This window comes from Urocitellus parryii, chromosome 3, assembly GCF_045843805.1.
Source record: "Urocitellus parryii isolate mUroPar1 chromosome 3, mUroPar1.hap1, whole genome shotgun sequence".
Classification (NCBI taxonomy): Eukaryota; Metazoa; Chordata; class Mammalia; order Rodentia; family Sciuridae; genus Urocitellus; species Urocitellus parryii.
This window is the reverse complement of record NC_135533.1, coordinates 43,156,078-43,178,095: the sequence shown is the minus strand read 5'-3', so window position 1 is coordinate 43,178,095 and position 22,018 is coordinate 43,156,078. Positions and strand designations below refer to the sequence as shown.

The window sequence follows — 22,018 nt, the reverse complement described above, 5'->3', positions numbered from 1 at the left end:
TATACATACCTATATGTGTGTGCATTCAATGAATGCAGCTACCAAGATTACCATTTTTTAAAAGATTAAACACAATAATATGCTATTTTCATATTACTCCAGTGCCTATAGAGTAGGATCTATTCTTCTCTTCATGAACAAGAGCTTGACATTTGTTCTTTAATGATAATAAAGATATTGAAACTAAATCATATCCTGCCAGAAAAAATATCTTGTTGGAGTCCATTTTTTACCATCACTTTAATTCACAAAATTATTTTAAATAGCATGAAAATAATATTTTAAATTTATGAGCAAAAGGAAAACTTTGTGGCCAAATATATGAATAGTGAAATAAAAGTCTTAAGTTCAGACCTTGATTATTAGCTTCTAAGTGCCAGTGAGAAATTTAGCTGTCCTCTCTGGGCCCAAGTTTTCTCAAAAGAAACACCTACATTATCTCTAAAGTGTTCTTGGCTATTATTATCAATATTTATGCTCACAGAAATGAATATTTCCAAAAGTTACTTATATCAGAAATCAACTTATAAAACTTACATGTTTCTGGGATAACCTTGGAAATAAAAAGATTTTCATGTTTAAATTCAAACTGTGAATATCTGGAAGTGGAGATTGATTTTAGGAGAAGGAAAGCCCTTGATTTTTGAAATTATATAGAAAATTACTTATTTCTCATTTGGAAAAAGACATTTGTAATGGTCTCATCTGATTACACAAAAATGTGCTATGTGAATGTGACTTATTTTCTCATCCTTCCTAGTCAACATGAGAGCAAAAGAGAAACATTATAGAACACTAAGGAATGACTAGAAATGTTAAAAAGGCAAATAACATCATTTCAGTGGTTAGCAGAAAGCAGATGGCCTAGTCTGTTAATTACAGCTAAAGGAAGATTCCCCTATGTTGATTGAATTTCAGACTCATCCTATTCTGTGCAAACACTATGCTGCTAACACATGTAAATATTCTTAATTTTGGTAACTGCATTTCAATCATTTTGAGACGGAGGCCATATCTTTTGATGTCATAACAATTCAGTAGCCAAAGGTAGAAAGCACAGAGACATTAATTAAACCTTGATATATCATATGATATTTATTTTAAAAGGCCAAGTTAAAAAGAATCAAAGACATTCTTGAAAGTAGGCCTCCAGAAAATGAAAACTCTAAACTCTAGACAATAGTAATTATTAAGCTTTTCAGGATCACCCAAATAAGAGACTCACTGAGTAGAATGTTTTATAGTCATAAAATCTTTCAAAGATTTTTACCCTTTTGGTTTATTTTATCTATTTATTTTAAGTGATAGTTGTGGCTACATATGTATCATATTATTACAAATTTGCTTTCAGATTTTTAAGTGTTTTCAGTTATTTTCTACTAAGTCATCCACTTCTGTTTATAGGCCTGTCAACGCTCTTTTTATTACTGTTCTAATCTTAAGCATCCTCACAAGTACCTAATGACATATCATCTCCCTGACATTTGATTGAATGACCTCTTTGTTTCATGATGCAAGAGTCATGTTGGCTTTGTATTTCAACTAGTCAATATTCAGTCTGTCACAAGGTTGATGCTTAACCAATATTTGTAGGATGATTGAATACCAGCCTTGTAGACGCCCATATACTAATGCATAATCAACCAAGACAATACCCTGATGTTGTCTCTTTTCCTGGAGAGTCTTCTTTCACCCACATTCCCCTAGGATGCCTATAGGGTGGCAGGGAAGCATGGGGCTTAAATTACCCAAACTGTGCTTACCATGTAAAATATTGCCAAGCCTAACAGTATACCTGGCTCTGTCTCAAATATCCATGTATTACCTACAAACACATGTGAGTGAGATTATGTGTGAGCATTCTTTTGAATTTTTGAACAACGAAATATCTCAATACAATCACATTCACCCATTCTTGATATAATCTCAGGTTGCTATCTCTGAAAATGCAGTATATTTTATAGTCATGTGATTTTTACTAAAAATTAAATAAGCAAAAGGCATGGATGGTACTCTTTCTTTCATGGAGCCAATTCTATAAATTGTCTAGCATTATTTTGGAGAAAAGAAGAGAAAACTCAAGTTATACAAGTATTTCTAACAATGGTTTAATTATTCCTGTCTCTCCTCCCTCAATTATTCATCAAAAACGAAAAGAGAGAATATCAAAATTTACATATCCCCATGTGACAGATGCTTTAGGCATGAGATTTAATATAACCTGTACAACCATGCTAGTATGGAGCTATTACTTACCCTAATATTTTACACATGAGATAGTAGAAATGAACTGTCCAATGGGTACCTGGTTAGTGAATATCAGAGCTAGGATTGAAACCTTTGCCTCTTGGATTCTAAAATATATGCCCTGTGTTCTAATATCTCAATGCAACAAGTATACATTGGAATTCACCCACCCTAATATACAAATGTGTTTACCATTTTTATCACCTGTATTTTCATTACTCTGCTGTTGTCAGACTTTTTCATAGTGAGAGCTGAGAGTGTACGAGACCCCATAAGGGAACTTTCAAAAAGGAAATTGATTATATATAGCTAAAAACTATATAAGCATTTAAATAGGTGTCTGTCTTGCTGCTTCAGTTTCACAGTTTATTTGGTCCCTAAAGGCAGAATCACTGAATAAATTTACCAAAAAAATCTTACCAAGAAAAAAGTTCCTTATTCTTGAAAATATTTTTCTTGGATCACTATAGAGAGGTCCCACAGAGGTCTATTTGAACAAATTGCTTGAGTCAGCAACTCTTTAGAGACATCGTCTGAAAGATGTGTGATTTGGGGTAAGCACTTCTGAAGGAGAACTAATATTTCAGGGTTCTAGCCTGGCTTAGGGACATATTTTAAATAAGTAGTTAGGAGTCATTACTCTTTTCTAACTAGGAGTACACTTTAGGTTGGTGAAAGAATAAACTTACTTTGCACAGGCTACACATACTCATTCCTCAGGACTAATTCGAGTGGAATCTAGATATAGTTTCATTATCTATTATTTCATAAGATTCCATTTAAAAACTGGTAACCTTATATACTAAAATATTTGCTTCTAAGGATATCCTGGAGTGGACAGTGGAGAAAGAAAGACAATAGTGAAGTTGTGGTAGATGGGTACAATTTTATGAAAAAAATCAAACTCTAAGAGATAAATAATAACTGGTATAAAATATATATGGGGCTATACATTTAATCTATATACTGAACTGCAATAATTTGGAGGCTTTATGAGTATATGGATAGTTTTATATATTTATACATAGTCATACACATAGATACATATGCACAATATGTAATTATACATATATTCATAGGGAGTGGCATATGGAAAACTAAGTCTAACAGAAAAGGATCATCACTAGTGGTAAATATATGCGTGGATGTGTTTAGTCCTGGAGATGAGATAGTAGTACTTTAGCTATTTGAAAAATGTTTTAAACCCTCTAGTATCAGATATTTACAATTAAATATATTTTGAGTGAATGTGTTCTTTCATACAAATGCAATGAAGAATGCCTATTTTTTATTGGTTCCTTTTAGTTATACATAACAGTAGAATCTATTGATATATTTATAAAAAGGAAAACAGCATTGTAGGTAAGGAAACAATATGTGGTAAAATGTAGGAATAAGAAAGAAGTTGTCTGGATCTTATGTGGTTCCAATTAGAAAGATGTAATTTGGAAAGGCAGTTTGGAATCAGATTGTCCAAAATTTTGTAGGACAAACTGTGATTTGGGCTTCGTTCTTCAAGAAAGCAGGAGCCATCAGAATCCATTCTCTCTACAAATGACAATTCTGCCAATACATAAAACATTTATCATATCTCTCTTGAGAGTGTCAGCAAATTAATATACCCAGTTTCTTCTCACATAACAGGGTTTTATTTCTTCAATTTTTGATTGTTGTCCTATGTTTATGTGCAACAGTTGGTAAATATAGTTATTCCCACATCCTTTTGCAATTTTAAAATGCAGCTTTGCATATATATATTGGAAACAAAAGCTTTAGCATTATCCTCTGTTTTATCTCTCCTTCCACCACATACAAAATACTAAATTGTTTCATTAACCTAGAAGATATTTTATTGATTATTTTTCTGCAAATACATAAAATTTTAATTACTGACATTTTCAATGAATTTGTCTTTGGAAGATATACTCCAGACTTCTCGTTCTTTCTTTCTCTTCAACAAAGTATCATAGTGGATCATTTTGTATAAGTCTGAAGTGATATGATGTCCAAGGACCAAAAATAAGAGACAGCTAAGATTTAAATCAAGGCCTCTCAATGAGATACTGACTGCTAAAATTCCAGAATTACTTGTTTAATTATCTTAAAAAGGATAATTTATTGGAGACTTTTAGTATTTTATTCTGCTGTTTTCTGAAAATTGGCCTTATAGCTGAGCTAATTCATTTTCCTATTTCCATAAAATAAAAGTTAAAGTTTCCAGAAAAAGTTTTCTACTCATTATATCCTTTAGATTGTCTCTAACTAAGACTATACTTTCAGGGATCATTTCTGTAGTATGTGACTAGATTGTCTCTAACTATACTGGCTAACTATAGTGGCTTTATTGTTAGCTTGGACGGCATGACCTTTGTTGATTATCAACTTAAATAGGAAAAAAACAGTGGCTAACTGTGATACAAAAAAAGATGGGGTAATGGCAAATACATCCTAAAATATATTAAGCAATTTTCCTGAAAGTCAGCCAATGGAAATTTGGAATGTTATTTAATGTTTAAGTACAGCCTCACCCACCATTCTTGTTCAGAGGTAAAATGTAACAAGTTCCACTAAAGTGACAGTATACTGAATACCTAGCTTAAGAAGAATTTTGAGGGAAAAAAAGAGTCCCTCATGAAAATTAGTACTCAGGAAAGACATACTATGGGAATATTTAGTAAATCTTCTATAGCAAAAGATGACTCCTTAATATTTAAAATTTAACTGTTTATGAGGCATATCACATAAGTATATAGAGTGTTGAGGGGTCTTTTGACATATCTCTCAACATGCTGTCCTGTTATCAGGGTGTGACATCATATTTTATAATATAAGAAAGTGATTATTTTAGGAACAATAACAAAAAAATCAAACAAAAGATTTAAACTTGAGGAAACCTAAATTTAAAAATGAATACAATTGTTTGTTGTTATAGTTGGCTATTAGAATGAAGTATTTAAGTCTCAAATTTTTACAAGTTTGTGAAAACTACTGCATGTTTCAACATGAGGTTGTAAGATTACCATATAGAACTTGCAGAGCACGAGGTTTATGTATGTACTCACACTGAAGGTATAAAAGGTTAGAAATGTATTTTGTATAATGATGACCATCACCTTCCACCATCCTTGCTATTCCCCTTCCCCCTCCCTTTCCCTCCCACCCCTCTTCCCTATCTAGAGGTAATCTTACTCCCATGCTCTCCCTCCCTACCCCATAATGAATGTAATGCATTCCACTATTGTCATGTATGTAAGAAATAAACAAATATATATATATATATATATATATATATATATATATATATATATAAATATAAAAAAAAAGGTTAGAAATGGAGATTTGAAGAATTTTGGAGGGAAAGCTATTAGTGAACTATGTGTCCCATATGATCAATTCCCTTATTATTCCCAGAAAAAAAATAGGCATTAAAAGAACTACTCTGGGAGCTTGATGTGTCATTACTCCTTAGACTATGGACTAAGTCTTAGCCAAGACAAATCATAGATAGCCCACTGTCAGTTATTGAATGACTGACTGGCTGTCCCATATGGAACTAAGAGAATCTGATACATTGGGATGGCCTTTCCTTTCAGAATTTGCTGGGGGCAAAGAATGAGTATTTCCTATCAAACAGATGAGTGGAATGAAAGAGGATCAGGTTAAATAGCTTGTATCCTCTCCAAGAAGATTGCCTGAAAACATGATTTGACAATAGAGAAGCTGGAGGTGTAGGATGAATGTCTAGAGCTGAGGATTTATACTGTCCTCTACTGCAGGAACTTTGAATAAGTGATCCCCAGGAATGGACTTACCTCCAAAGAACTTCAAAAAACACCTCAAAGGAAAAGACAACTTAAAATACCTGCCATGCCCAGAGAACAAGTCCAGTTCTCCTTGACAATATCTAACAAGTAAAACATTTTCTGCTGATTCATCTTCTCTCCAAAACCTGCCATCACCACCTAGGATGGAAACAACATGTTAGTAAAGTAGGGGAAAAGAAAAAAAAGCATTAGGACACAAAATAGAAAATGAAGTTGACCCTTTCTTGAGCAGTTTCAACATAGGGAAGAGAAGATTTGGTATATGTATAGTTGGAAGTTTTCACAATTATATGAAGATTGTTCATTTCATTAGAACTTTGATGTAGGAAACCAAAATGATCAGAGGGTACACTGAGAGTGACTAGAAAAATCAACAGTATCTGCCCTAAACTGCATATAAAACAAGAGAAGAACTGGCCTCCCAGGTTGTTTAAATGTACAGGCATTTCTTAGTTGCACCTTGAGACCTTCTCATTCAGTACAATGTATTTAACTGCTTATCTCTCTCCAAAGTCATCCATGTTCTGAGTATGAGACCAATTTGCTCCCATTTGTGGGCTCAACCTCATTCTAGCCCCAAGAATAAAAAGACCCCTGCGTCCCTACATAATTGAATAACTCAGGATCAACTTAACTGACGACTGGCTTCTCTCACCCTGTAACTTTTACCTTGTTTTAATGGCCAGCCATTAAAACATAGTGTCATTCCTTGACAACAAGTACCCATCTTGTCTTTGAGCTCTGTAGTCAGCTTTTGATTTGGCCCTGAAAAATCAAAACTAGCTATTTCTTCTCAGGACCTGAGTTCCAGTCCTCTTGGCTGGAGACTCATAACACCTTGTCAGTCCACCTGCCAGCCAGCCCTCCCTATGGCTAGTTTCCAGAATTTCTCAAGCTGTATAGAGCTCACTAGTAGACATCCTCCTTGCTCATTCACAACCTTCCTGATGCAGAACTCCTGTCTGCACTTCTCTCTGACCCTGGATCTATGCTCCATGTTTTTTTTCTGAGACAGACTCTTTTACACATTGGACCTCTTGATGACTCTCCTTGCAAGAAAAAGCCACAGATGTTGTCCTATGCCAATGTGTCTACTTCATCTCCTGGCCCAGGAACCCCTAATTACCAGCCGATGATCAGCCTAGGCCCCTTCAGTCTGCTGTGCTTTGGGTAAGACCATGCCAAACATGTTCCTCAACTTAAGAAATATTTAGTTAGTTAGTCCTCTTGTCTAAGTGTTTTGACATTTTATGAAGAAATACCATTAATACAGGTTTAATTTTTTTTAAAAAAAGTTTAATATATTTTTAAAATCTAATTCTCCATTAAGTGTTTTCTATTTTTCTTCACCCAACACTCCTGAATGATAGTTACAGTGAGGAGAGGACTTTTCTATAATCAAAAATCAATTTATCAGGACTTATGAAAATTAGCCCCTTCCAAGGCGAGGCGAGACTGCTTCCTGAGAGCAGTGCCACCTTAGAGAACAGGTGTACTAATGTCTCTTGGATTGATTGTGCACACTGATTTGTAGAAAAAAACATCATTATTTGTTATCTAAACCAACTTATCAACAAGAACAATATGTCCCTGATACCGAAGAGGTTGTCTAGAAAACAATCTTGGATTTACCCATCAATACAAAGCGAATTTGTTTTGTTTCTTTGTTTCTTTTTTCTGTTCCATAGATCCTATCTGTTGTTACCATCCATGTTCCATAGATCCTATCTGTTGTTACAGTAAATCCTACAGCATAACTATACCCCATAATTCTGGGTTCCTTCCGTGAAATATGGTATTTTAATATAAGTACTAGAACAATATTAAATTCTAAAGTTTTGGTTTAGTTGCAAATGATGTCAAAACAAACCAACAGTGATTTAAATAAGATAGATTATGATCACGATTAGTATAGTCACTTCATGATCATCAGCCAGACTTGAGATTTTTGCTTTGCCATTCTCTTGCATCTTTTGGGCAAGATAGCTGCTCTGGTTCCAGCCATGAGGCCCACAGTTTAGGTAACACCCAGCAGGGAGTAGGCACAAAGCACATGTTTTCCATTTAAGGACATTTTCTAGAACTCAAGACACTTTTGCTAAATCCTGTTTGCCAGAATTTAATGGAATGACCCCATCTATGTACAAAAGAAGCCTGAAAAATGTAACTTTCATTCTGAGTAGCCACATGCCTGGGATAAATGTTGGGATTTTATTACTAAAGAATAAAGGACAGAAAGATTCTGAGGTGAACACATGCTGTGCCTAACAAAATTTCCCTTTTACATTTTGGCAGAAGTCTGCTTTCCTAGAATTATATTTTAACATATCTATTTGCTTAAAAATACTATCTGATTTTTGGGTCTTATTTTACATTTTATTTAATAATCATGAACTTTCTTCACTAAACTCTGGCCTACCACCAATATTTCCCTTAAGCATATTTTTTTAGGTCAAGTCTTGAGGACTTTGTACAAATCTTATTCTCTTATCATACTGTACAATTATTAAGTAAGTGTTATTTAATTTTAATTCACCCATAACACTTAGTAGAAAAAAATGTATGCAGAAAATGTTTATTGAATGAAAAATAAAATGTGTTGGCTTCATCTATGAGTTAAAGTTCCTTGGAATCAAAACCCACAACACAAGAGATGAAGAAACATATTTAGTTTCTAAATTCTTATTTGCAGTTTAAATTTAGTACCAGGCAAGAGGAAGCATTTCTTCTTGATACTGAATGAATAATTCACAAACTAATTCAGGATCAGTCTTGCCTCTTTTATGAGACTAACCACAGAATACATTACAAACTTCACATTTTATTCTCATAAAGTGTATATTTATTAGACATGTCATTTCTTCAGTATGATATATTAAATTTATAGACAAATATTTTCTCAACAAAGAAAAAAGGTAGATTGCTATGAATTTGTACCAACCTGCTTGACATCAAATTTGAGCAACAGTTACAATAGATAACTGAACAGATAACTTGTGAATACTTCAGAGAGAATGTGGTAGTAATAAGAAGACATAAAAACAAGTTACAACAGATTAGATTTGCTTTCTGTTTGGATGGGTTTATCATAATGAAAAACCATGGAAACAGTTTGTCCCAATTATCTTTCTTTACAGTTTTTTGAAACTATATTCTTCCTTGTGTAACATGGAAGTAATGTAACAACAATAAGATAAATAAATAAAAAAGAAACAAATATTACCCTCCTCATAAAATCACTCCTTTTTATTTTTCCAAGTTCTCTTATTTATTGGTCTATTTAGCCACCAAACCTTTGTTTAAACACTTCCTCTGTGTTACATACAAAATGCTAAAATTGAAGAATTAATTTGATTCCACAGATATTCTTTGGATAGGTTGGTGAAATATGAATTGAATGATAATGGAAAAATCATTTTCCTATTTGTTAAATCACACCTAGAGCATGTGAATTATTGATTTAATATCAACCTAAAAGAAAAAAACAATTCATAACTCAATTCTAGTTAATATACATATCAAAGTCTTTGATATTAAAGAAGTAATTCTCATCATGTGTGCAGGTATACAAATGAAACAAAATTTTAAGTGATAGGTGATAAAAACTAGAAGTTACTGCTACTCTATTGTTTTGTATAAGTCTCAGGAATTGTGTTCATGCTATTGATGGCAACTAATGCTTTTTTTAAAAAAATATGTTTCTTTAGTCATAGATCAACAGAATGCCTTTATTTTAATTATTTATTTTCATGTGGTGCTAAGGTTTGAACCTAGTGCCTCACATGTGCTAGCAAGTGCTCCATCACTGAGCTACAGCCCCAGCCCCCCGCAACTAATGCTTTTAAAACAAAATTGATTATATATCAGCCATTGTGCTTAGTATTTTATCAATACTGAACAGAAATATTTGGGGTGAGACAACCATTTTATAGATGAGAAAACTGAGCTAAAAATTATTTAGGTAACAAGATATCCAGATGATGATAATGAGTAAAACCAGGATTCCTGGTCTGATCATAAAGTCTGTCTTGTTTTATTTTGTTTTTCCTATGTTTCTTATCTGAATACTAGGAAATTATCTTTATATCTCAGTGCTTCTCCCAATCCTTACCTTACTGTGAAGTGTTCCTGCTATATCCTCATTATATTTATGGGTCTGAACCTCTCTACCCTTTATAATTTAATACAAAAAGATGGGTTCAGCAGACACTGTCATTCTTTTGTAATGACAGTCCTACTCTCCTAAATCTGCCATAAGTGACAATGAGGATCCATCTTTTTTTATAAAAGTTTTTGACTATTTGCCTTTTCAGACTGGAGACCTTGTTGCCTATGCCCAATACATTCTTCCTTGGGAATTACACAATGGCATGGTTCCTGTCAATTTCTCTTTATTGACCTTTGCAGTCTTCATATCCAACTTTAGACTAGTGCTTTCTCTAAAATCTGAAAAATGAAATTATCTGGAAGACAGGGCGAATATTTACTAGTGCACTGATTTTTATCAGAATTTAACTTTAGAAAATATCTGGACAGTTTAGATTTCTATTATGCATATCTTTTCTTTCTGGGACAGCTTTTTCATTTGACTTTGGCGGTACCTTCCACACCTTCTTTCTGATAGTCCCAGACCATAGTTCTTGCACTACATTGTCATCATTCATTTTTATTCTCATCAGGATGAGGACATCCAGAGTTTGTTCCAAAGTTTTTAGAAAATCAGAATTAGTTTTGATATTTGAAAAATGATGGTCCAATATCAGTCAAGTCCATAGCCATAACAAAGGAAGAACTAGTTTCCAAAGCAACAGTAACCAAATTGCCCCTAAGAATTCAACTACCTGGATTATTTATTTCTCAGATTTTTCAGTAAGGATAATAAAAAGCAAGTACACAGGAGCCATCCAATAGTTATAGCAGCTGACATTTGAAAGAAAAGTAGGGTTGCAAAATAAATATTTTGAAACATCACATCTGTGTATTATTCTTCCAATTTACTCCATTTAATGATAAGGAAAATATGTTTAAGGAAAAAGATGCTTTCTATATCATGCACAGGTTAGATGTCCTGAGGTTAATTCCCCAGCACCACAAAAAATAAAATTAAAGCACCTAATCCAAAAAAAAAGAAAGAAAGAAAGAAAGAAAGAGGAAGAGGAGGAGGAGGAGTGAGGGAGGAGGAGGTAATCCACTAACTGGGACCAAAAAGACATAAATTTCATGTGCCACTTAAACATATGATACCTTTCTACCATCTTTCTAAAATGAGGATTTTTTTAATGGTCCTTCTATAGGTCCCTTAGAATGATCTCTAAGCACATCTTTCTTTCTCTTCAAGCACACACTTTCATTCCTTTAAATTTGCTTTCTCCACAAGCAAAGCTGAATATTTGATGCTGAATATTTAACATTTCCCATATTAGCACCCCTAAGGCATAGCCCTTAAATACTAGCCTTACAAATTACCCTCACCTATCATTCAAACTCTTAACACAAAATATATAGACTATGTAAGTTACTTTTTTATTATCCTCCTTTCCCCAGTATACTAGGGCTCTACGTTGGATGCAGAGTTCAGTGGTACCACTATGTAAGTTACTTTTTTATTATCCTCCTTTCCCCAGGGTACTAGAGTTCTACATTGGATGCAGAGTTCAATGGTACCAATGACTTTAAAAACAGTCTCAATGACTTTAGCATTGAATGTTCTCTTTTGGATAGAAAGAAAACAATGATGGCCCACAGCAGAGCTACTCAGAAATATCTCATACATAATCTATCCTAAAGAACATGGTTAAATTGGGTGTGGTGGTGCATGCCTGTAATCCCAGTACCTAGGGAGGCTGTGGAAGGAGGACTGCAAGTTCAAGGCCAGCTTCAGCAATTTAGAGAGGCCTTAAATAACTTAGTGAGACCCTGTCTCAAAATAAAAAATAAAATGGTTGGGGACATATTTCAGTGGGAAAGTATCCCTGGGTTCAATCCCTAGCACCAGAAAGAAGGAGAGAGGGAGAGGGAGGGGGGAAGTGAAGGGGAAGGGGGAGATGGAGAGGGAGAGGGAAGAGAAAGAAAGAAAGAAAGGAGAAAGGAAGGAAGGAAGGAAGGAAGGGAGGGAGGGAGGGAAAGAAAGTTGAATTGAGTGAAATGAAACCTATATCTTTCTGGACCTATGCATTTGAAATATAGGTAAACTATTAAGAATGTTTCCAATATATTGTAATAGTTTATTTTTATACTGTCTTAAAGATGTAACACTTGCTTCATATGGAATTGATATTTAATTAAGGAGGTTTCAACTGCCTGTTTTTTCCCTCTGGTAACTCTCAGTGTATAATAAATTTTCTAAAGTGTGTTTGTTAATACATAGCAGGTACTTAATAAGTTGTGATCATTCTAGTAATTAGTTCCCCAACATGATAATGAATAGTTAGTTCCTCTTAAAAAAAAGAATCATATACCAATAAGAGCCAGATACCACTGAATTATTATGACTTAGACAATTAAAAGAAATAAATGACTGTTATTTCACTACTGACCTAATAATTCAAAACATTAAGAACTTTATGACTGTCTCAGCTTATAGGTTCTAGTCTTCCTCTGAATTCCAGGGTCTAGATATCATAACCTAAAATTATTGGGTGGCAAGCAGATATTTCTTCAATTCCTATTGATTATAAGAGAAAGCAAAGATCTAAAAAGCATATTCCAAACTTTTTACTAAAGAATGCATCAATATAGAATTTGTTCACCATTATCATAAATGCCTCCTATATCTGTCTTATTCCAGTAAATTTGATGTGCATTATTTTATAATTACTGAGGAAACAATAAAAGGAATGAACAAAAGTTAGGTACAATGACTTACAGCACTGCTATCACTGGTATGCAAAAAATATTAAGGAACTCTGTTTTAATTTAATAATCTTAGTGCTCAACTAAGTTGAGGAAAGGGTTCCTGAAAAATGTTCAAATGGAGCCAAAGCTTTTTGGGGAGATTGTGTTTTGGGGATTGATTTTGGGGGGATTGTTGGAAATGGGGCTAATTAGCAAAGGTGTGCTGGCCCACTTAAAATCATTTGTACTGGGGAGAGAGCAGGGAGTCATATAATGGCTTATACTACTCGGTTGTTATGAGTGTTTCAAGGAAATGACAGGAGCCAATGAAAAAGAGAGCCCTGTTTATTCACTTGAACTCCAAACTCTTGTTTTTCTGTGACTCAATTTTTGTCCATTGTATATTTATAGCTAAGTCATTCATTACTACATCCATTTGAATAGTTTCACTGTGCATCAGGGATTTCGATGGACACAAGCAATATCTCCCTGCTCTTTCTTGTTCGCTCAAAATTTGTAATAAAATAAAAGATTTATGTTAAATATCAGACATAGGTGAAAGGTTTCAGGGGCAGTAGAACCAGGAAAATTTAACTTAGGAAGAAGCATTTGAACTGGTGAAGAAGAGGAAAGAGAGAGAAAAAGCATTCTAGCCCAAGGAAAACCAAGGGTAAAAGGCAGCCATATTCATGAAGGTAATGTGGCAGGGGAGTTGACCACCAGCTGCTTGGCAGGTTTCAAGGCATAAAAAGTAGAGTGGAAGAAAATAAAGCCAGGAGAGGTAGGCTTAGAGAAAACGGAACTCTGCAAACAGAATTTGTCATTTTAACAATCATGCTGTACCAGACACCCTGAATTTTTTTAAAACAGAGGATTAAAATGATGCTTCATATTTTTTTAATAAAAGACAGATTGAAAAGAGAAGAAGATGAATAAAAAGAAACTAATAAGCTAATTAGTTTTGTTTCCTATTTGGTGTCATGTTTAGACTCAGTAATATTTAAGGAATGAATAAATAGCTTCTAGAAAATTTAAAATATAGATATAGAGCTCACAAGAGAGATGGAGGTATCTATATACCTCCATCCAGGTGGTTGTCGATGTCATTTTTCTGAAGTGCTTGGGCTTAGGAAGAAAATGAAGAGGGGGACTTTAAATACCAATATTTGACAAGAAGTAAGTGAGGGGTCCAGAAGAATGGGGGAAAGTCAGGGTAATTTAAATTTCCATCATCCTGATAGAAATAAATTTTAGAAAAGAAAGAAACAATGAACAAATGGCATGAAATGCATGGCAGGTCCAATAAGAAGTGTGTGGGTTTAGTCATTGGAAGGCCACTTCTGGCCATAAGGACAACAGCTTCAGCAGAGGACATGGAAGGAAGCACCCTGCGGAGAGGTGGAAATAGAAGGTGAAATGTGAGTAGGGGGAAAAGAAAAATGGGAATGTAGCTGAAGTGGAAGATGCTGTTACGATTTTTTTTTTTTTTTGAATGGTTAAAAACTAAATTTGTTTGTAAACTAGAAAAGAGAAAATTTGACATTGAATAATTGATGGATCAAATACCAGAGCAGGGCCTTTCTCACCAAGGGATGGGATAAACTAACTTGGTTGAAAGATATTTTTAGAAGAAGGACATCTGAGCTTAAAAAAATATTTAAAATAGAAACAAGACAGGGGGCAGAATTGAACAATGGCAATTTATTCCTGCATCTGCCATGAGAAAGTTGATCTAAATTGCATCCCTAATCCTGATAAGAAGGGATAAAACACTCAATTTGAAAGCTCATCTTTTTCATTTTAATTATGTGTAGATTCACAGATTTTGGACTTGAAAGGGACTTAGAGGATTTCTTAAAGTTCATGTTAGGTCAGTGAGGCCTTGGAAGTGGAAGGAAATATCATCACTTGGGGGCTCTTTTTCTGGATCCTGTGTCTAGGGATTGCAGCATTCAGGGGCTGGGGGTGGTGCTCCCTCCTCTCTGCTTTACTGCTGCTCCAATAGCTGCAGGGAGGGCCAGATGGTAGGTGGGAGAGGATGGGGGCTGAGAGCTGTCTGGATTCTACTCCTGAGTGCAGTGAGAATTTATTTTCACTGTATTCGGTTGGTGGTCTGTCTTTTGAGAAAGTGATACAAGACTCCTTTGGGCCTCATAGCAGGTAATCAAAGCTACTTTTTAAAAAGTTCATTGGGAATGAGATAACATGAAGTAATAAACCTAGAATATAGAAGTTTTAGATGCAAGTACAAAATAATGTCACCATAGCAACTCAGCCTGCACAAAAGAAACTGAATTGAAAACCAGGAATTTCACAAATACTCAATATTTGAAAAGTTTAATATCAAAGAGTAATAAAAATCAATATCCATGTAACTTAATTAAGACCTTGTTCTGCACTAAAAATATATGCATTTTTTCTAACATAACTTTTAACTTTGAGAAATAATGTTTTAAATATATCAAGATCTGCTCTTCAATTTGAAAAGGAAATAATTTTATTTTTCTTGATCATAAAAATAATGCATGCTATAAAGCATTAAAATGTGTAAAAGTACAAAAAATAAAGTTTTTGAAAATCATAAAATACCACCATGTAGAAAAAAAAATGGGTGTTCATATTTAACTGAACATCTTCTCAGATATCTTCTATGAAAGCACACATAGAAACACAATTATCATAATTTTACTAAATAATTATTTAACTTTTAGTGATCTCATAAAATATAAGTTCTTGGAGAGTGGAGACCATGGGCCCTAATATGTTGCAGTCTGTACTGTGTTAGGGACATACAATATACCTGGAATGTAAGAATATTTTAGTTGATCCATTAGTAGTCATTGTTTTCAGTTGGAAAGAGACTAATTCATCAGATTTGTGTGTGTGTGTTACTAAGTGACTTTCCCCCTACTTTTTTGTGTGTAAATCTTTATGACACCTTCCTTTTTTTCTAGCCATATTTTTTCTCAGTTAAAAGACAGAGAAGGACACAGCATTCAACAATGATGGTATTTTTTTTTCCCATGCAGGGAAGTAAAATATATTAAGAAAATAATTTTCTTTGCTTCGGCTATAAAGTCTTAGTCACAACTGGAAGATGTGATATGAAGAGTTATTCAAAATGAAAAAGGGAATTCTTTTAATCTTATCTTTTTTTTTCTATTGAAGAGATTGTAGGAAAAGGGGTCATTACTCTGTGATCTAGAATTTGTTCTCTGTCTGACAAAAGAGGAATCTGAAAGAAGACATGTGAGAAAGGTGAGGAACTAACTATTCCTATATTCCCAGAAAGATGACAGCACAAATGACAGCGCCTTCTTATGTATAATGCTTCGAGGACAACTAACTTATTTTTGTGGGAGAGTTTAAAAGGCATAAGGAAAAAAATGAAATATGAGAGAAGAGAGAGCAGGGAAATACGAAAGAAAAGAGCCCGAGAGAAGAGAAGCAGAGGTGGATACAGGTGGGACAGCTCCACTAACTCCCAGGACCCTGAGTTCCCTTCTCTGCCATATGTGATTGAACCCCTTACTTCACCATCCAGCCTTGGATCATGGGGCCACATGGATTTGTTCCACTTCTTCCTGTTTTGATTTGCTGCCTGGTCTTTCATTCCTGTCCTTCACTTGTTCTTTCTTGTGTTTATCAAAGACAGTAAGATTAAAGGTCTTAAAAATGAGTATCTGGATGAAGACACCTAGAAAGAAGGCCTGATATCGTTAAAGGCTAGGGCAATGTCCCAAGCAGCTCTTGTGTCTGTCACTAATTTCTTTTCAGATCAAGTCTCCTGACTTCTATCCTGAGCCCAAAGAGCACCACAGGGCGGCAGCTGGGAACAAAGAAGAGCATTTCAGAAGCTAAATCTTGGCTATAAACCTAGGTTATAATTCGACCACTGGGTTTTTTTATTTTTGTTTTTTTTTGCATTTGATATTGCCTGTTCTGGCAATATTTCCTATGTGTATTATTTACTGTTTTCTCAAGGAGACTTTTGAACAGTTTTTGTGAATAGCCTATTACACTTTGAATGAATGGCACTTTTGAAGTGGCTTTTCTATGTAGATTTTAATTAAGTAAAAAAAAAAAAACAGGACAAATAAAGTACTCTCTTATGGTGGGCTGATATATGGAAAGAACTGCTGTTTTTGCTTTTCTATAGAAACTAAAAGAACACTTTAACCTCTTAGCTAAATTATGCAATATACTTTAAGTTCACTGCTCTGACTTTATTGCAGTTAAACCTATAGAAAATCTAGAGTCTCTAGTCCCTGGGTTCATTGGACACTCTGGGTTTGGTTATTTCTTAATTTAAGTGATGATTAAACCTATGTTAGTCTACATCTTTTTCCATTCTCCTACTTTGTATAAAATACACATTTATACAATTTTTCCTACATACAATGTTACAAGATTTTGCTTCAAAAAATGACTAAAAATAAGTAGGATCTATTAGCTATTGTTTATTCTAATGAAGGGAATATAGTTGTTCTATTATTCTTTCTCCTTCTCTAAGAGTTTTAAACATTTCAAAAGAAATTTTGATGAAAATACATTTTAATTTAGACATAATTTAAGACTTACAGGAAAATTGCAACAATAGTACAAAGATTTCCTATGTATCCTTCACTCATATTCTCAAAAGTTAGCATTTTATCATGTTACCTTTCCCATTCAGTCTTTCTACAAATACACATGACCCATTTGGGAGTAAGTTATATGTATCATATTCTTTCATCCCAACCACTTCATTATGTATTTCCTAAAAGTAAAGGACATTTTCTTACATAACACCAGTACAATGAACAAAATAGAATACTAATATTAATGCTATATTGATAAAAGACCAGTCACTAATTAACTGACCATATTCAAAGCTTTTAACTACCCCAATAATATCCTTTGTAGAGAAAGGAAATTCTGGTTGTTAGTGTGCTTGACTGTCAAAGTTTTCTTTAATCTTTAATCTAGAAAAATTTTTTAGTCTTCCATTGTCTATTATAACCTTGGAAATTTTTATATGTTTGGACCAGCTATTTTTGTAAAAGTCTTTTACAGTTGGGTTCTCAAAAAGAAAAAAAAAAGTTTAAAAAGTTGAAGAAAACTTCTGTTTCTTGGGCTGACTTAAAACTGCACCTAAAATTGCACTCATTTCCCCCTCTACCAGGCATAGTTCTCTTCTATATTTTATTTCTACAAAAGCTTTTATCAGTTGTTCAATCCAGAAACCTAGGAATCACCCTTCTTCCTCTCATTAAGCCCCATGCCCAAGATGACATCTTATCAACACACTCCTGCAGTCTTCCCTCTTCTTCATCCCTTCCTCTATCCCTGAGTTCAGGCCTTCCTATTTTCTCACTCCGGATAGCCTCCAGCTGATCTCCACTCTCCCTGTCCCCCAACTCCCAATCCACCCCCTTTTAGTCCATCCCTAGAGCTACCAAAATAACTCTTTAAATCCAAAATGTATATTTTTTGTGTGTTTCTCCATTATTTAAGATACTTCAAAGCTTTTTCAGAGTTTGCGTGATAAATTATAAATGCCTTTCCAGTGCATCCTCAGCCTACCTTGCTGGCTTTAATCCCAGTTCTCCCTTCATAACCCCCATGTTCCAGACATGCTAAACCACTTGGAAATTCACACACACACAAAAAAAAAATGCTGGCTTAGACTATAGGAGTCTTCAAATATGCTGTTCCCTTGACCTTGAAACCTAACACCTAACCCTTATTCCCCTTTCACACATTCATTTTTAGTCAGCTAATTGCAATTTTTCTATTAAAACTCAGCTCAAGTAACACCTCCATTCCCAAAACTTCCCTGTCCTCATCCTTCACCTTCAATCCAGGGTGATTTTGTTCTTTTTTCTATGTGATCACTAAGGGAAAACAAACACAAGCTTTTCAACCCAATCACAACCACCAAAGAGCATGTCCTAGTAGATTAAACCATTCCTGAGTCAGGCAGTTCAGAAGCTAGAAATCTCTACACCACTCTAAAGCACTTAAAGGGCTTATGGATTTTATTCTCCCTGTTTTATCTTCAAAAGTCAGCTTCATCTATGACTACTCTATGGTATTTACTAGTACAACTGGCTATGTGAGGTTTCTTATGATGTTACTACTCTTATAGTCTTGAATTCAAGCCCTTCCTCCCCAAAATGGCTTCTAGTTGTTGTTTTGGTTTTGTTGTTGTTGTTGTTGTTGTTTTTAATTTTATATGTATAGTCAGCCTTGAATCCCTGGGTTCCACATTTGCATAGTTCATCAACTACAGATTAAAAATACTGAAATATATTTTGTATATACTGAACATCTACAGACATTTTTTCTTGTTATCATTGCTTAAATAGTACAATTCATTTAGTATCTATTTTGTATTAGGTATTATAAATATCTTCAAATGATTTAAAATATATGGGAGGATATGCATAGATTATATGTAAATACTACACCATTTTATATAAGGAACTTGAGCATAGGTTTTGGTATCCATGAGGCATCTTAGAACCAATTCCCTCTTCTTCCCAAGGGGTGACTCTATAAATAATCACAAAAATTGGCACTTTAAGAATAGTGGGTGGTAGCAACGTTACCACTGTAAAGGTTAATTACCCAGGAAAAAAATTCATGTGTTCATTATTGTTAATGTGTTCTGGAAATTATACTGGGTTGATGAAATGATATATAGGCCCCAGGATGGACTTCCTCTGCTCTAGATCATTTTGCGCCCAGCAGACTAGGTGGAACACAATAAATATTTGTGCAATAAATAGTGTCTTTGTAAAGCCTAAGATGTAATCAGGCCAATAAAAATAGGGAAACCATTATTCAAGTTATCTGTTTCAAAGACACAAGTCAGCACTTTGTACTGTAGGTATTTTTGACATGCCCTTCTCCCAGATGCTTGAGCCTGTAGCCAGAGCATTGCATTAGCTCACATTTGCTACTTCATCTTGAACTTAATTTCTAATTTTCATTTGTTTATCATTGATTTTCAAATCTATCTTCACATAAGAATCATTTGGGATGCTTTGAAAAAATACTGAATGCCTGGGAACCCACCCTCAGAGATTCTGATTTAACTATTCCCAGAAGTGCTATTTTTGGAAATCAAAACCATTTTAATATTAAAATGCCAGTTTAGGATCACTACTGGAAATTTATTTATTTTCTTTCTGCATGATGATAAAAATGTCTTTGGGTTTTTTGTTTTTAATTTCACTGTTGTATAAGTTTCTTATATTTTTCAGTGATTTTCAAATCTGCCTTCACATCTGGGATGCTTTGAAAATATGTTGATGCCTGCATCCCACCCCCAGAGATTCTGATTAAACTATTCCCAGCAATGCTTTCTGGAAATCAAAATCATTTTAATATTAAAATGCCAGTTGAGAATTACTGCTGGAAATTATCTATTTTCTTTCTGTATGCTATCTGATCAAAATGTCTGTTTTTTAATATTTTATTTTTATATAAGTTTTTCAGAATTGGCATGGAGCTGCCATGCTAATTATACTGTGTGTACATAATCAACTTTATGTGGATATAGATATCACAATAGTTAGCAGAAGATTTCTTTAAAAACAGTAACATGGAAACCCTGGAGACATATGACATCTAATCATTTTAATCCCTACATAAGATTTCTGAAAAGGCATCACTATAATACTAAATAAATAATGCATGAAGACATGTCCTAAACTGTTGTGATTTGGGTGAGTCATGTTTTGAAAACTACTAATAGAATTTTCTGTGAGTCCCAGGAAAACTAAAACAATTAGTAACTCTAGAAGTTAAGAATCTGAGTATAGGTTAAAGTGGATTATTAAGTGGATTATTATGATTATTAATTCATGTAGTTCTTCTTCATTTAGCCCCAGGAAATACAGTTTTAGTGATACAACAATAAATTAAAACAGTGTATCTTTAGTTTAAAGAATCATATTGCTTAACAATTGCAATCAAAGATTGTTTGGTAACACTGGCTATTGGCTATTTCACTATAAGTTTAGATGTCATTTCAAATTTTGAAATCAAAAACTTTTTAAAAAATATTAAATGTGGGTTTTTTTCACATTGTAGTTGCTTTTTTATTTCCTAAATCATGAGTCTATATTGGTTGGACATGTGAAAAAGTTAACAAAAGGCTGGGAAATCATATTACATTTAGATTTAACAAGTTTTGACCACAGATTAATGTATTAATCTTATTATGAAAATGTTTTTACTATGAGTAAAGCAACTTGAACCCTGTATACTGCAGGGAGAAGGGGGCACAGAGAGCTCAAAATAATTTACAATGGTCCAAATTCCAGTCACTAAGATATACACATAAAAACTGTTTTTGATACTGACTAACTCTTGTTGGATATTAACAACATTTAAGTGCAAATGACTTAGAAACATATGTGTTCTCTTTTTCTTAAAATATAATTATTAATAGATTGGCAAAAACACAGAACAGAACAAAGGAATGACCAGTCCCCTGATGCCAATTGTGCAAACAGTGTCAGCCCTGATTTTGCCTTTCTGAATATCCCCAATCTTCTTAGCAGAATATTCTGGTGGAAGGACTGTTTCTAAATATTCATTGCCAGCAATAGGGGAAAACCCTAGCAAGCTTGATTAGTGGTTGTAATACATATACTGTTTACAAAATTAATGAGATTCTTAAATGGAACATAATTGATCATAAACACACACAAAATCTGCTTCAGAGATTATGTGACCTAGATGGAGTTGGCCATGTTCCTACAGTGGAAACTCCTTTGATTGATACCCAGTTATCTTTCCCCTTTGTCTCTGAATTTATGGTTGTAAGGTGTCAGAGACAATTTGCTACAATTTTTGCATTAGAACTCATTTATAAGAAGGCTTGCTCTTTCTGTGGCTCAGCTCACAAATGCTCCCATGCCTTTTTTTTTTTTTTTTGAGTTTTCAAATATCTCCTTTATAGTGATCTGTGTAGCAGTGTTAATTATAATGCAGGGAACATGAAGATTGCATTTTCCTTACCAAGAGCTCTTAAGAATCTTGCTTTATTTGCTTTATATCTTGTAAATATAACTAGTCAAATTGAAAATTTCATAAGCTGTGGAGCAAGTGTCAATTAA

The 22,018-nt window shown here is 33.9% G+C and overlaps 1 pseudogene; it reads left to right on the top strand.

Moving 5' to 3' along the window:
* Positions 1 to 4,511: 4,511 nt before the first annotated feature.
* Positions 4,512 to 4,584, top strand: LOC113198004 (small nucleolar RNA U3; annotated as a pseudogene).
* The last annotated feature ends 17,434 nt before the right edge of the window (positions 4,585 to 22,018 follow it).